Source organism: Cavia porcellus, unplaced genomic scaffold, assembly GCF_034190915.1.
Source record: "Cavia porcellus strain 051 isolate PalLab524CR breed Dunkin Hartley unplaced genomic scaffold, mCavPor4.1 scaffold_6, whole genome shotgun sequence".
NCBI lineage: Eukaryota > Metazoa > Chordata > Mammalia > Rodentia > Caviidae > Cavia > Cavia porcellus.
Genome location: NW_026947489.1, coordinates 37332122 through 37340095, shown reverse-complemented (window position 1 = coordinate 37340095; position 7974 = coordinate 37332122).

Sequence of the window (7974 nt, the reverse complement as noted above, 5' to 3'; positions counted from 1 at the left end):
TACCTGGCCCACACCCCCTTGAGATGGAAGACTGCATCAGACTGAGTAGGGAAAGATAAGCCCTGACTCACTCATCGTTAGGATCCTGCTTTTGTGGTGTTTGTTTTGTAGTACTAGGCAGGCACTTATGCCACTGAGCTAAATCCCAAAGTAGCTTCACAGGGAGTCCATTCTTCCCTTAGCCTTTGTTTCTTTTCCTCTTGCTCCTTTCCTTACACATTAAAATATACAAGCTTCCTTATAGGCCCAGTTTATACACCCAGGGATCGGCTTCTAGCCAAAACAGATCTGTAGGGGATGCTGGATGGATGGATGCATGGATGGATAAGTAAATGTGCCATACACAGGAAAAGATTTCTCTGCAGTGCCATCTTGTGGTTTTTTCTGTGTACTAAATGCAAGAACATGCCATACACTCTGTTAACTTTTTTTTTTTTTTTTTTTTTTTTTTTATCAGTACTGGGGATTGAACTCATGACTGCCTGCTTACAAGGCAGGCGCTTATGCCACTGAGCTAAATCCCCAGCCCCATGCCATACACTCTAAACTGTGCCAGGTGTGTAGCAATACAACATAGTCCTATACTGATCACTGCCACATGCCGGACACTACTATTGCTTTCGTGTTCAGAATCGCATTTTCACAACTCTGATAGGTAGAAATAATGTCTAGAATTCAGGAAACTAGCATTCGAGAAAGTTAATTTTATCACATGGCTCTCAGGGCTTCAAACTCACATTTCTATGATATTAAGTACTTAATATACAGGTTCTCTTTATACCTATAATCTTAGTACTTGGGAGGCTGAGGCAGGATGGTCTGTGTGAGTTCAAGGCCAGCCTTGGCTACATAGTGAGCTCGAGGCCAACCTATACTGCATAGTGAAACGCTGTCTCAAAAAATAAGATTTTCTTCTTTCTTAGCTTTAACCCCCACCCCCATCTTCCATTCTCCAGGACCCCAGAAGAAGATAGCCAGTAGTACTTGAGATAACTGAGGGACATTTGATAGAGTGTTTAGTAAAGTGTGTACAAGGCTTTGACAAGGAAAGAAATGACGCAGTACCCTGAGGACTGAATAAAAACAGCACTGCTATCTCTACTAAAGAGAAAGGAGAGGTTCATAGTGATAGAACTGTAGAGGGAAGGAAGAGGAGGAGGATTGGCGGCGGCTGAAAAGATAAGAAGTATAAAATATAAGTAACCTTTATTTTGGGAATGCAGGGAGAGACACCCCCGACCCCCTGGAGCGTGGCATCTCCACCTCGGGGCCGGCGATCTCTCCGTGGAACACGTGGAGTGAGGCACATAAGTAGCCTCGGCCTGGGGTGGAACCTAAGGGGCATTAGGGATGCATAGGTAGCCCACTGGTCTTAGTTTGGCACCAGAGGTAATTTCTAAGGGTAGGGGGAGATGGGAGCTTCTTGGCTTTGCGGGCTACAGTATCCGGCCTGGGCCAGCAACCCTTTCACATAGAAACTAGAGAATACAGAGGGCAATGCAGAAAGTAACCTTAGTAGAGGGATGTAACCAACCACTGCTGTTACAGGCAGCTGAGTTAGAAATATTCTAGGCAGTCAAGACAGGGCTGGACCTTAAGGCAGCCAATGCATAAGACCAGATATCTTGCAACCTAGCAAGACCTCAAGCCAAAACAAATGCAACTACACCCTAAGTATAAACATCAGAGATTGATATTCTAAATAGGTAGGGATCACCTTGAAGAAGACAAGAGTGACCATCCCAACCCCCTATAGGAAGAGTCCCTGCTCTTTAAGCATGCCAACTTGCTACAGGACTCACTTCCCCATTTGTCCCTGATTTGGTCAGTTTTACCTGAGCAGTTAACCTTTTTGGTTGACCATAGTTCTTTCCCACCTCATGCCCACCTGCCTTGCCAGATCCCATGTTTTCCCCATCTTGGACCAATCCCACCTGGTGGTTTTGCTCTATAAAAAAACCTAGAAAAGACAGAGTCTTCGGCAACTCACCCAGAACCCCTTCTGTCTCTCTCTTGGACAGAAGCTTTCTTTCTCTTAATAAATGTATTCTGCTCTTAACCTCCAATGTTCCTAAAATTCATTCTTTGATTTTAGAGAACACGAACTCATATGGGACATGTAGTGGGTTCGGGGTTTCTTTCCCCTATATCACTGAGACCCAGCAACAAAATCCACGGGAATAACTTCACTCTCCTGTTCTTTAGTCTACTGCCAGTGTCTTACTGGCAAACCCAAGAAGCCAGAGGACAGAATAACCTGTTGCTGCATTGTAGACGGGCCAGCCTCATGGGGCATGATTGTCACTGCCACTTTCAATTTCAATGATCTTGCTAGGGCTTTCCCAGAGGTGGAATGAAAGAAATGTGGGGGCTGGGGATTTAGCTCAGCAGGCATAAGCACCTGCCTTGCAAGCAGGCAGTCGTGAGTTCGACCCCCGGTCCTGATAAAAAGGAAAAAGACAAAAAAAAAAAAAAAAGAACAATTCCCCCCCCCACTCAGGGTCCCCATGAGTTAGACAGCCTGGACTATACAGTGAGACTATCTCAAAAACAAATAAACAAAAAATCTGATTCACAATCCTGATATGCTGGTATGTACCTCTAATCCCAGCACTGAAGCCCAGCAAGACATCCCAGAAAAACACTGAAAAGGGAGACAGGATATAACTCAGTGTGAAGCCCTGGCATTCAATCCTCAGAATGAAAAAATAAAATAATAAATAAATAACAAGGAACAAAACAAAACAAGGAACCAATACTAATACCCCATCTAGGGAAAGTCCCTCTTAAATTGTTATGGTCAGTTTAACTACATCCTTTGTTATGCCTTAAGACTTGTTATTCCTGACTGTGCTTTGTATAGTTCATGGACTGGTCAGCATGAATGCTGAAACAATAAACTCTGAACATGAGAATAGTTTTATTTTTACTCAGGAAGAATTTTTCTCCACAGCAGAGCAATCCTCACTTGGAAGTGAAAGGATTTTGCCTTAGGTAGGACATTACCGCACTGGGAGGGGGACCAAGGGACATTTACCTTGAGGTCACTTTCCCCGCCCCTATGCAACTTACCTGTGGCGTGAAGAGTCCCAATCAGCCACTTGCGCATCAGCAATGCCACCTTTAAGCACCACCTGTCAGAAATTATATGTATGCTCCCCCACACCGTGTTTCCAGCAGAGAAAGCCAGACCCCCCAGCAGTCATAAAGGCCATTTTTACTTTATATTCTCTCTTTTATTGTGCCGAAAATCCTATGAGGAATCCTGAGTCAGACCATCCTAGACCCACACTACAGTGGCACTGTGATCCCCAGTACTGCAGATAGCGAAATTATTTAGAAACATTATAGAGTCACGGCTGGGCCCTCCAGAGTGGTGCAGAAGATGAAAACATACTACAACTGTAGCTGGAGGCACTTTTTCAGGTTTCAAAATAAAGAGAGAAAAAAAAATGACTATCCCTACGTACTTCTCCTAGGAATAAATAGGAGTGATTGATGTTCTAAATATGCATCAGGGTTTTAGTGCTTGACAGAGAAAGAAAAAAAAAAAGAAGAAAGAAAAATCCTAGTGGCCCATCAAGGGAGCGAGCAAGAATGTCATGCCTTGTGTGGCTCGTAAGGTTCTTGGGGTGAAGGATCCTGAAGATGAGAAGATAAAGAGAAAAAAGCTGGGGTTGGAAGGAGACTTCTCTTTCCTGTGGAAGAAAAGGGATTGTAGGGCTGGAGGTTTAGCTCAATGGCATAAGTGCCTGCTTGGCAAATGCAAGATCATGAGTTTCATCCCCAGCAATAAAAAAAAAGAAAGAAAGAAAAAGGATTGTCCCTTCACTGTCAGGACATTTATTTATACATTTTAACAACTTAACATCACAAGACACCCCATTGTCCTAGCTACCCACTGTTTGGATTATCTTGGGGCTGGATGTTCTCTGAGCTGAAGAAGCTTCTTCCAGTGGCCTGCCCTGGGTGCCCTTTGTTCTTGGGATGGTCATGCCCCAGCCTTGCACATGTGGTTATTTACCAGCTTCCAAGGCTCCCAACACAATCACTCACCCCTGTATGTGCCAGCAAAATTTGTTGCCAAGCTGCAGTGTCCTCTGTTTGCAGGAAATCAAAGAAGGGAGGAGGCATCTGTCCTAGGTCCACCTTGGATGAATTATTTGCCCTGTTCTTGTTCCATTCTGTGGATCTACTTCTTGGATTGGTGAATCAAGACCATTAACATTTTGGGGTTTTTTGTTGTTGTTGTTTGCTTTGGTAGGGTTTGGTTTGGTTTGGTACCAGGGATCAAACTCATGACCTAGTGCTTGCCAGGCAGGCATAAATCCCTCTGAACTAAATCCCCAGCCCTAAGACCATTAACACTGATGGCTGTAACTGACATGAATTGACTTATCCTTGTCATGCTATTTTCCTGTTGTTGGCTCCCTTTTATCTCCCTTCTGTTTAACTGTTTGCCTTGCCTGGTAGGTTCCTTCTGTTGGGGTTCATGGAATTGATGTCTACATCATCTCTTTCGAGAATATCCTTCAGAACATTTTGGAGTGCTGGATTGGTGTTCACAAAATTGCTCAGGTATTCTTTGTCATGGAAGTTATTGTAAACTCAAATATCAAGTACAGTTATCCAAGTATTGTAATCCTCTTTCTAGTTTTTCTCACAATCCAAAAATTATATTTGCAATCCCATTGAGATGTTTTTGGAATCCTCGCAAGTTAACTCCAATCTACCACCACCAATTCAGCCCACAGCAAGAGTAAAAATACCAAGACGTTTTCCAAGTTAAAGGCAGCCAAGGGGTCCTAAATCCAGTCCCCATGAGGACATGTGGAAAAGGCCTTGATCCTCGGCCTCTCCCAGCATTTATTATCTTGTGAAGAAGAGGGGTAGCTTAGGGATGAGTGACAGTCAGGATGGGGGAGGGGGTGATTATGTAAGTAACTTGAGCTGGCTGGCCAAGTGCAAGATTGGCATCTCTGTAAATTGCAGAGATAAAGACATGCAGAAGGATCAATTACATAATCCAATTAGGGTAGCAGTGGAATTGTTTTGGGGGATCATAGAGAACAGAAAATACTCTAGCCAGCTTTTTACATATCAGTATAAGGACACCAGTCTCCGAATAATCAAAGTCACAGTAATTGTTTTGTATTCAAAGGGAGTCACTGGAGTTGTCTCCCACAAAAGTATCTTGTTTCTCCATTAATTTTGAAAGATAGTTTTGCAGGATACATCAATCTGTGTTGGAGGTTTTTTTCTTTTAAGGCTTGACATACTTCTGTTAGGTCTGAGAGAAGGGGGAGGAGGAGAGAGAGGGAAGTCCGTGGGAGGAATGGAGCGGAAGGCCGTGAAAGTAGTGGGCAGCGGTGACTTTATTCCGGGAATGCGGGGAGGGGGCCCCCCGCCGCCGGCCCCGGGGCGCAGCATCTCTGCACCCGGGGCCGGTGGTCTCTCCGGGAACACGGGGAGTGGAGACTGGCGTGCTGGCCGGCGCTGGCCACTGGAATCCGGCAAGCTCTCTCTCTCTGGCAAACTCTCTCTCTGGCAAACTCTCTCTCTGGCGAACTCTCTCTCTGGCGAACTCTCTCTCTGGCAAACTCTCTCTGACACATGGCGTGGGGGAGTCTAAATAGCCTAAGCTTAGGGCAGCGCCCTAAGGCCATTAGAGATGCACAGGTATCTCATTGGCGCACAGGTTCTTAAGGATGGGGATATAGGGTTACAATCAAGTCCATAGGGGGCGGGGGGGGGGGAGTTTAGCTGCAGCCTTTTCTGGTTACAGTGTTCAGTCTGAGCCAGCAACTCTTTCACTTCACTTCAAACTACTTTTTTTTTTTTTTTTAAGTCTTTTTCCTTTTTTATCGGTACCGGGGATCGAACTCACAACTGCCTGCTTGCAAGGCAGGTGCTTATGCCTACTGAGCTAAATCCCCAGCTCAACTTCAAACTTCTTGACTTGAGGGTTCTTATAATCCACAAACGAGCCCCCAAGCTTGAGTTTAAAGAATAAGGCAAAAATGTATTTTAAAAGGCAGCACTGATTTATGTTACCATGGGCCCTGCGACACAGTGCAGCTGGAGACTGCAAAAGCTTAGTGTCCTTCCTCTAAACTTGCCGCCCCTCCCTAGTACCTATCACAGCTCCCAAAGTAAAGGTTATGGGCGTGGATCAGGAGATAGGCTAATGCGGAAGATCCTGTTTTCCTCAGCAGAGAATAGAGGAGTCTAGCAGCAATTAACAACCTTTGTTTCTCTTAGGAGAGGACAGCAAAGTCTCCCAGGAATTTACAAATCTTTACAGAGGAGAGTATTGATTAACATATCAATTAGGTCACCCAGAGGGAAAAGGGGGAAGGGAAACATATATATAGTATGGCCACATTACAGATATTTTGGTATAATACCAATATAATGAAGCTATTTTTTTCTAAAGTACAACAGGGTTCATGTTGATATGTCTGCTATGATTCTGATGAGCTTTCCTTTATAGGTTATTTATTCATTTTTTTCTTACAGTTTTAATAACTTGTTCTTGGATTGAAGTTTTGGAATCTTATTATATGCCCTGGTATGGATTTTTTTGATGATGGTTACTTGGAGTTTGATATGCCTCATTTATCTGTATTTCAAATTCTTTTCCATGCTTGGGAAGTTTTCTCTATTTCTGTGAACACAGTTTTTATGTCGTTTGCACTCTCCTGCTTTTTCATTGACTCCAATTAATCTTGTACTATTCTTCTTTGCATCATCTAGCAGCTGCTGAATTGATGTTTTGTGCTCCTTTGCTATTTTATGTTGCTGTTATTGTCATTGGTAATTTTTTTTTGTCTTTTTCCTTTTTATCGGTACTGGGGATCGAACTCACGACTGCCTGCTTGCAAGGCAGGAGCTTATGCCGCTGAGCTAAATCCCCAGCCCCTGTTATTGTCATTTGTTTGTTTGTTTGTTTTGGTGTCATACATCAAACTCACGACCTTGCATTTGCCAAACAGGCACTTACGCTGCTGAGCTAAACCCCTGGCCCCATTTGTTTGTTTTTGAGACAGGGTCTCACTATGCAGTTGTCTAGACTTGAACTCACTTTGTAGCCCAGGCTAGCCTCAAACTCACAGTGATCTTCCTGCCTCAGCCTCCAGAATGTTGGGATAACAGACATACACTACCACACCCACCCCTCTTGCTAATTTTAAGAAATCTTTCTTTTCATGCTCAGTAACCACAATCCTGTCTGGGGTACCTGGTATTCTGTTCTCACATCAGCTCATTCTGCTGTGTTTTTCACTGTGTTTTCAGTGGAATTTTTAAGCTCCTGGATATCTGCATGACTCTGCTTCATGGATTCCATTTCTTTCCTATGTTGAGCATTCATGATTTCCATCATTTTCCAAAGCTGTTGTATTTTTTACCAGTAGCTGTTCTAGAGTCACCATTGTCTTTCATTATAGTCACCAGCTCTGTCATCTAAGAAATTATTTTTGACTTTTTTTCTAGCACCTCATTCATTTGCCTACCAGTTCACAGTCCACATGGTTGACTTTTGAATTGTTCTACATAATTGCTTTGGTGAGCTGGAAATCTGGGGTTGCATCTTGCTTAAGTGTCTTCTCATTTACTATTTTTAAAATTAATTTCTGGGTTGATGCTTGTAAATTGCTTACAGTGGGAGCTTTACTGCTAGTATTTGAAACCCTTAGGAAGCAACTACTTCTCAGAGGTATCTTCTAGGTGTAGCTGGCTTTTGGGTTTTGCTTCTTTTGCAAGACCCTACCTCTTCAATTTATTGGTGATGAAAAGTTGCTATCCACTTGGCCCAACCCCTCTTCAGCACTGGGCTATAGTATTTTCTATGACCCTTTGGCAAACTCAGAATTGGCATAGCAAGAAAAACAGCTACAATTATTTCACCTTGGTGAAATTAACACAATGGCAATAAAAATTGCATCAAGCACAGCCTAGAAAAGGTTTATGGTT